A 9,021-nucleotide genomic window follows, 5' to 3' on the forward strand; every position below is an offset into this window, starting at 1 on the left:
TAGATCTGTATGCTCTCTCTTTCTCTTTTTCTCTCTCTCTCTCTCTGTTTCACCCCCTCCCCACCTCACAATAAGTACAAGCCCGCCCTTTAAAACCCCACCCTTTGCCTCGCCCCTTCTATCATCTTCTCACACTAAGTGCACACGCTGGTGATGACGCAGCATCAGGACCATCTCTGGGTTTCATATGTTGCTCAAGGGCACTTCAATATTCTGGGATCAAGCCGCCCTTTTAAATTGAAGGATTACGGTTTGAGGGGCTTTGAATAAAAATCGAAATCTTTATTGGTGAACGCACCTTTTATGGAAATACCGGCCACTGCGCTTGCAAGTGGAGAAATGTGAAAGTAGTGATGGGAATTGGGGCTCTTTTTCGAGAAATGGCTCTCTTGGCTTAGCTCACTGAAAAAAGCAGGCTTTTTCGATTTAACAAACTGCTTTTTGTATGTTTTTTTTAAATAATATATTACCCATAACAATGAAACATTCTGCACCAAATTAATTAATTTGATAATGTACAGTACAGTGGAACCTCGGTTCTCGACCATAATCCGTTCCAGGACCCTGTTCGAAAACCGATTTGTTCAATCACCGAAATCGTTTCTCCCATTAAAAGTAATGTAAATCATTTTTAATCCGTTCCAACACCCTGAATGTTTACCATGAACGTAAACATGAAGCTAACTCAGGCTAATCGTACATTCGCGTTAGCGTAATCTTCCGTACGAAAGATTACGCTAACATGAACGTGCAAAAATAAAAAAATCTGGTCGTTTACACGTCATTTAGCACCCGTGTCTCCACAACAAGTGGCTAGCGCTTCATTGGAAATGGGGCTCCGTTACAACACCCTGAATGTTTTACGTAAACAAAGCTAACCCAGGCTAATCGTACGTTCGCGTTATCGTAATCTTGCGTACGAAAGATTACGCTAACATGAACGTGTAAAAATAAACAAATGGTAAAGAAAAGAATTATGAATAGGATTTCTTACCTTTGTGGTGCCCAGCAGAAGCCATGCTGTATGTATAGCAAGATCGGAAACTCGCACACCTTCTTCATATATTGCTATTATTTCTTTCTTAAATGCAATAGTTGTACGCCTTACTCTTCTTGTAGCAACTTTGCTGCTTGCACCGACCTTCTTTGGAGGCATAATTGGGGGCTAAAACACTTGGTACACCTATATTAAAAGCGAAAGCAAAACGAAACACGTCTGCACGTGATAACAGTTCTTCAGCGAAGCAAGAATTTCTTTAAATTTTTGGTCGAGAACCGATTTGTTCGAACTGAGAGGCGTTCAAAAACCGAGGTTCCACTGTATTATGCTACTGTATTATAATAGCCTTAATCAATCCATCCATCCATCCATTATCTGCACCACTTTTCCTCAGTAGGGTTGTGGGGGTGCCAGAGCTCCTTCCAGCTATCTTCGAGCAGTGGGCAGGGGACACCCTGATCTGGTTGCCAGCCAGTCGCAGGGCACTCAGAGACATACAATTCACTCGCTTATTCACACTTCGGGACAATTTGGACCGGCCAATTAACCTGAAACGCATGTTTTTGGAATGTGGTAGGAAGCCTGAGTGCCCGGAGGAAACCCATGCAAGCACAGGGAGAACAGGCAAACTCCACACAGGAAGGTTCAATCTCATGACCTCAAAACTGTGCCGCACACGCGCTAACCACTGCGCCGCCGAGCTTCCCAAAAGCCTTAATTGTTTTAACTAATTTGAATTTATATACCAGGGGTATCCAACGTGGTGCAGACGAGCACCAGGGTGCCCCCTAAGAGCAGCTTCAGTGCTTGCCAACCTGTTCTGAGAATAGCTCACTAGTGCTGGATCATTGTGATTTTCTACTCATATATATTGTGTGTTTGACTAAGTCTATACAACCCAAATTCCAATGATTAACATGGTAATAAAATAGTATTGAAAAGTCTTTATTGCCATTGATAACAATGGAATAAACATTGTATGCAATGATATTAGACATAATACTCGAGACCATGTGGAAAGATTTGTTGGCCAGCAGAGGGATGGGCGACACCAGGCTGTATTTTTCCAAGCCACACCATGGAAAATGGTGCCCCTACGACCCTAGTGGTTAATGGATAGGACACATTTCAACATATCACCTATTGTTTTCTTATATTTATGTTCACTGTTTTGTGTGCTGTTACCCAATGCTAAATCTATTCCACCCTGGTCATCCTGGAAGGGGAATTACCGCTTGTGAGGCCCCTTCTCAAGGTTTCTTATTTTCTTTATGTTGATCTTACGAGTTTTTCCTTGCCAGCATGTTTGTTTAAGATCAGGGGATGGTGTCATCGTAACCTGTGCAGTCCTTTGAGGCATTTTATAATTAAGGGCTATACAAATAAATGTGACTTGACTAATGAGGCTTTAAATAAACCAATAAAAAAGATAAAGCACAGGGTAATGTAATAATAATGCAATGAAATGAAGTGCAACAAAGTAATAAGATGATAAGGTGTTATTTTAGTAATGCATATCAAACATTGTGCCATTTACTAACAAAAAGTAGCTCTCAGCTAGAAAAAGGTTGGAGGCCCCTGGTTTATATCAAACTAGGCTAGACTAGACTATACTAACTATACTATACTAGTTTTAAAGGTGAGAAAAAGAGTGAGAGAGAAAGAGAAAGAGGAAAATAGGGAAAGAGAGGAAGAAAACTCTAAAGAGGGAGTGAGGGAAATAAAGAAAAAGAAAGAGCAAAAGAGGTAGAGAAAAATAGAAAGAGGGAGAAATAAACAGATGGACAGAAACAAATAGAGAGAGAGAGAGAGAGAGAGAGAGAGAGAGAGAGAGAGAGAGAGAGAGAGAGAGAGAGAGAGAGAGAGAGAGAGAGAGAGAGAGAGAGAGAGAGAAGGAAAGAGATCCGCAGGTTCGAGAGCGTTCTCCATTCGGACCCCGGGGCTGTGGAATGCTCTTCCCCCTGAGATTCGATCTGCAACCTCAGTGGAAGTGTTTAAATCTAAGCTTAAAACACACTTCTACTCTATAGCATATGAATAACCTATGTTTTATGTTGACAATATCCGTGTATTATTTTCCCTCATGTAGGTTTTAGATCAGGGGATGGTGTCATAATAGTCTGTAATTTGCAATAGTATTTGATCTGTGGAGCCCTTTGAGACCCTTTGTGATTAAGGGCTATACAAATGAACATGACTTGACTTGACTTGAAAGAGAAAGAAAATAAAGTGAGGAAGAAAGAGAGGAAGAGTGAGGGAAAGAGAGAGAGAACAAAAGAAGGATAGAAAAAGACATATCGAGAAATAGAGAGACGATGAGAGAAAAATAGATGAACAGGGATTTAGAAAGAGAGAGAGAGGGAGCAAAAGGATGGAGAAATAAATAGATGTATTGAGAAAGAAATAGAAAAAGAGAGACCTAATGAGAGAGACAAAAGATAACCAGGTATTTAGAAAGAGAGAGAGAGAGAACAGAAGAAGAATAGAGAAAGCAATAGATATAGAAAATAAATAGAAAAAGAGAGAGCTAATGAGACAAAATATAACCAGGGATTTAGAAAGAGAGAGAAATAAGAACTCGGCTCCAGTCGTTCACTCCCAAGACCCGGCCAATAGAGCCATCTCGTTTGCGAACGACCCATTACTAGCACGCGTGCATGCATACGTACGCAGCGCCCTCAGGACACGTCAGCCGCGCCATCATCCTACCAATTCACCCTCCAACCTCCCCCTTCATGCCCATCGCGCTGTTCTCATGGAAACACTAGCAGATAGACTTGCGAGAGGAAAGGAAGAGGAGTGAGTTTGTGTCAAAGAGAGAGAGAGAATGGGAGGAAGGTAGGAGAGGGATTGCAAAAGGGCTGGGTGTGGCAGATACCCCCCCCCCCCCCTTCCACCCTTCTCCCCCCTTTCCTCATATTTTGCACAAAAGTCTCCTGTGTGTGCTTTCTCCTCTGCTCAATTATATTCCTAATCATGTTTTAGCAGCCTTGTAGAACAGCAAGGAACACACGCAGTGGAGTGCAACAGGAGTCCCACTCTTCCCCCGCACTGACGTTAAACGGCGACGCGGCGTGCACTCTATTGGGGTCTTTCGTTCCTTTTACGAGAAATTTCCGGACTTGCGTCATTGGAGGGAAGTTATTGACCGAATGTGCACTTCGAAGCATTCCCGCTTGTTGCGAGTGATGCCACGCCGACTACGCGATATTCTTATGCTTGTCGACATCATCAGAAGGCGTCATCCTTACCGCCAAGGCGCCTGTAAAGTCTGGGACCGGGAAATACAAGGATATTTTCCCCATAATGTCCCTTTCGTAGGTATAAGTTAATGCAGGGGTCTCAAACTTTTACATACCTGTCAATCTCCACGGCTCCATGCCCTTACAAACTATTGTATTTTCCCTTACAAACTACAAAATCTTACACCATATTTTTTTTCCAAACATGTTTATTTATGTAGTTTAACATGTTATATTGTACATGTGTTTCGTTATATCATATATATTTCTAATTAACATTTTGTTGTGTGATCCTGAGTTGCTCGACATGAATGAGGTTTATTATTAAAAAAGTTAAAAAAATGAAGTCACTTGGACGTTCACTTTAGAAGGAAAAAATACATGCAAATATTATTAAGTAGAATAATACATTTTCTTATTCAAATTATTCATTTTCTGCATTAAACTATTGTTGGTAATATACTGATTAAAGGGATAACCACAAACCTTTCTTTTTTCATTTTCTCCTTTTATACTTCCTTTATTTCTTTACTTCTTTATGCAACATAATCATTCGTAATATAATGCATTAAAGCAAGTGAGCTGTTTGAGAGCCGGCTCTCTTTAATGAGTTGGGCCGAAAAATCCAGTTCTCTAAAAAGAGACAGACTTCCTTTCACTACACAATCTACCACATAAAATCCGAGGCGGCAGACGCTGTTTACCGGATGGTACACATAATTTACAAATTTGCGTTTTCCCGCACAGATTTTCTTTTACATCGTACTCGTCTTAAAATGCATAATAAACGTACTTTGTACGGGAAAAACGTACAAGTTGACAGGTATGCTTTTAGCCCAATTGCAGCCCATCTAGTTTAAGGCCCCCGCCTTATTATAAGTTTAAAGGGTCAGTGGTATTTTTCAGCGCCTTCTATGGGGAAAAAAATCATTGAAAAGGACAATATTGATCTGAAAATAGAAAACCAAATACACAAATTATGATATAAACATGTGGTTGGGTGGTTAGAACGCAGCCCCACTGTGCGGAGGTCCAGGGTTCAATTACAGCTCCCTCATCCACCCTGTGTGGAGTTTGCATGTTCCCGCATGCTTGCGTAGGTTTCCTCCCACATTCCAAAAATGCATGTCAGGTTAATTGGCTGGTCTAAAATGCCCCTGGGTGTGAACAACCCAGTGACAACCAGTTCAGGGTGTCCTCTGCCCACAGCCTGTAGATGGCCGGGATGGGCTCCAGCACCCCCACGACCCTACTGAGGATAAGAGGTACAGATAATGGGTGGATGTATTGAAAAAGGACCATGTCGTTCTAAAAATGGTAACCAAAATACACGAATTATGATATAAACAGGGGAGCACCGCGGCACACTTGTTATACTGTTCCGTGGTCATGAGATTGAACCTCCTGTGTGGGGATGGCATGTTCTCCCCGTGCAGAGGTCCAGGGTTCAATTACAGCTACCGCATCCACCCTGTGTGGAGTTTGCATGTACCCCCATTGAAAAAGCACCATATCGATCTAAAAATGGGAACCATAGTACACGATTTATGCTAAAAACAGGAGGCACAGCGACTGGGTGGTTAGCACAAAGCCCCATGGTGCAGAGGTCCCGGATTCAATTCCAGCTGCGAGGTTGTTTGTACACTCCTCTCCTGTTCTCGTTGCAAGTTCAACATTCCTTGATGTTTTCTCTCTTTATTTTGAGTGTTTACTAAACTATGAAATGATCAATTTGTTCTCACGTGAACAGGAACTGCCAAGCATCCATCTAATTGCACACAGCTTCTGAGGCAGGGGACTTCAATTGGCAGGCATGCTACACATGTTTGTTTGATTCTATTTACATCACTTGTAAACTGACCACCATGTGGCGATTAATAGGGGTGGGCCATATTGGGAGTTTTACTATTGATCCGATCCAAGTAAATACATGGTAAAATCGATCGATTCCGACCCGATTCGGATACTTTTTGTTTGGAAATGTCATCATCGAAAAATTAGACCTCCCCCTTGAGATAGTTGATGTTTGAGACAAACACAGTACAAAGATTTTTTTTGCACTAAAAATGTATTTTTATTAAATAATGCATGGCCTGCAACACCTTTCCCTACTAGGATTGGCAGAATGAGAATTCTGCAACATAAGCCTTTTAGAAGGATGGTGTGGTGACTTAATGAAAAGTCTGTCTTGGCTCAAAAAGCTGAAAAACACTTGAGTACCATATACTGTTCTTCCATTTTACCTCCAGCGCATCAGATTGTCATGCAGTCAATGTTTCCCTTTCTCTGCATCAGCGTTTGATCCTGGAAACCTGGAAGACAATTACTCAGAAGCTCAACATCAATTTTGCCGCCACTTTTGATCCATCACATCAGGCCAGACAGGATACTACAGATGACACAGGTCGACTCACGCCGTCTCTACTCGTGAGCATCCACTCAGTCAAGACTTTTATCGAGCAAAATTCAATATTAATGTCACACAACAACATTACACTTGCTAATTAGCAGCTCATGCGAGGTTCGTGATCAATTATTTTTAAGGTGCTGCGTACGATTTACATATCTTAATCCTCTGTACGATGTATTACAGATCACAATTGCATCGTTGGTAACCAGGTGACTGACTTTCCTTTCACCAATGATTGAAGTGTAACGATCATGTTTGTACAATTAAAATGTTAACCACAACAGAAAACTCGACGACCACTCTGTTTCTCAAAGGTAGAACAGTTACCGTATGTCAAGTCATGTTTGTTTGTATAGCCTTTAATCACAAGGAGTCTCAAAGGGGGCAGCACGGTGGGCAGTGGTTAGCGCATGTGCGGCACAGTTCTGAGGTCATGAGATCGAACCTCTTATGTGGAGTTTGCATGTTATCCCCGTACTTGCGTGGGTTTCCTCCGGGCACCCAGATTCCCTCCCACATTCCAAAAACATGCATGCCAGGTTAATTGGCCAGTCCAAATTGTCTCTAGGTGTGAATGAGCAAGCGAATTGTCTGTCACTGGGTGCCCTGCGACTGACTGGCAACCACTTCAGGGTGTTCCCAGCCCACTGCCCGGAGATAGCTGGGATGGGCTCCAGCACCCCCGTGACCCTACTGAGGATAAGCGGTGCAGATAATAGAAGGATAGATGGATGGCGTCTCAAAGGGCTGCACAGACCACAGATTATTGCAAACTACAGCCTATTGTAACACCATCCACTGATCTAAAACCTACATGAAACAGAAACATTATTCTTTCAAGTTTACGTACATTATTTGACCATGTCTCATCTCATCTCATCAGCCGTACCGCTTATCCTCATTAGGGTTGCGGGGGGGCTGGAGCCCATCCCAGCCATCTCCAGGCAGTGGGCAGGGGACACCCTGAACTGGTTGCCAGCCAATCGCAGGGCACAAAGGGACAGACAACTCATTCGCTCATTCACACCTAGGGACAATTTGGACCGGCCAATTCACCTGAAATGTCATTTTTACTATTTCACAATGTTTTTTTGTATTGTATGAGCAGTGGTTTTATTCGTTGAAATTCAATTTTTTTTGTGGAAAAAAGAAAATCTTAAAATTAACATGAGATCATTTTACTTGTTTTACAATTTTCTTTTCCAAAAAAAATGAAAACAATAAAAAAAATGGCCAAATGATGAGCTTGCTGAGAGGGTTGCTGAAAATGTTTTTAAATGATTGACATATGGACAAAATGGATTAAAGCCGTTTGACTAAAGGAGTACCTGCAAAAGTGGTGGTAAAAAAATAAGAGAAAGGCCTAAATATCTTTGGATAGATAGGGTGAAACATGTTCTGGGTGTTTGGTCAGTTAATTTAATGGATGCAAGAGTGTGTGGAAGGGATGTGTGTGAATGGCCAAGGATAGTTAAAAATGACCGATATCCAAGTGGCTAGAACTGGCTAACCTGGGCTTACGGCTGGCCTGCTTGGGCCAGCAGGAAGGCCCAAACCATATGATGCGGAGGGGGTAAATCAGTCTAAGCTGTCGGGTCACTCTGCTGATGAAGAGTTGTATGGCACAGAAACACACCTCTTGTTGTGTTGTGGGCTTAATGTTCGGTGTCAGGTTGGGAAGAGCGAAATGGAATGAATGTTTGGTGAAAGAGTCTTCTTGACTCTAGCTACCTACCATGAGAGGGATATGGCTTTGATTGTTCATCCGGTAGGTATGCAGTATATTGTAAGCATGCATTTCCAAATTATCCACCGTAATTTCCAGTACAATAGGGTGCACCGGGTTATAAGGCGAACTTTCACATTTCTGGACGATTTGGGGATGTTAGATGCGTCTCATAGTGCCAATTTTGTGATTTTTAGTTTATCAGCACTGTGACATATGGTCAACCTCTCACTACCCCAGCTAGCATCACCTGTAATTTAATGATAGCTTTCAAAATCAGACTTTTTTTATGTTTACATAGTTTAAATGCAATCTATCTTTGAATGAGTTATTGGTTCATATTGCTCGAAACATTGTTTAACAGGGTTCCTACACCTAAGGCCAGATTCAAGCACTTTTAAAGGACTTTCATAGTAAACATTTTGATTTCTCCAGTACCATTAGAATAAGAAATCCAGAGTGAATCATGTATTTTGCAGATCCACAAATATATCTGCAAGTCACATATGTGAGTCTTAGTCTTGCGTGTGCGTTTATAAAGATTTTTAAATCTTAAGTAAATTGAAAATATGTTTGTGGATCTGAACAGTATGTGTGTAAACGTTTGACACATCTCTACCCTTATAGGTTTTGGGTAAAATAA

Source organism: Urocampus carinirostris, chromosome 10, assembly GCF_059441175.1.
Source record: "Urocampus carinirostris isolate Australia breed hairy pipefish chromosome 10, RoL_Ucar_1.0, whole genome shotgun sequence".
NCBI classification, from domain to species: Eukaryota; Metazoa; Chordata; class Actinopteri; order Syngnathiformes; family Syngnathidae; genus Urocampus; species Urocampus carinirostris.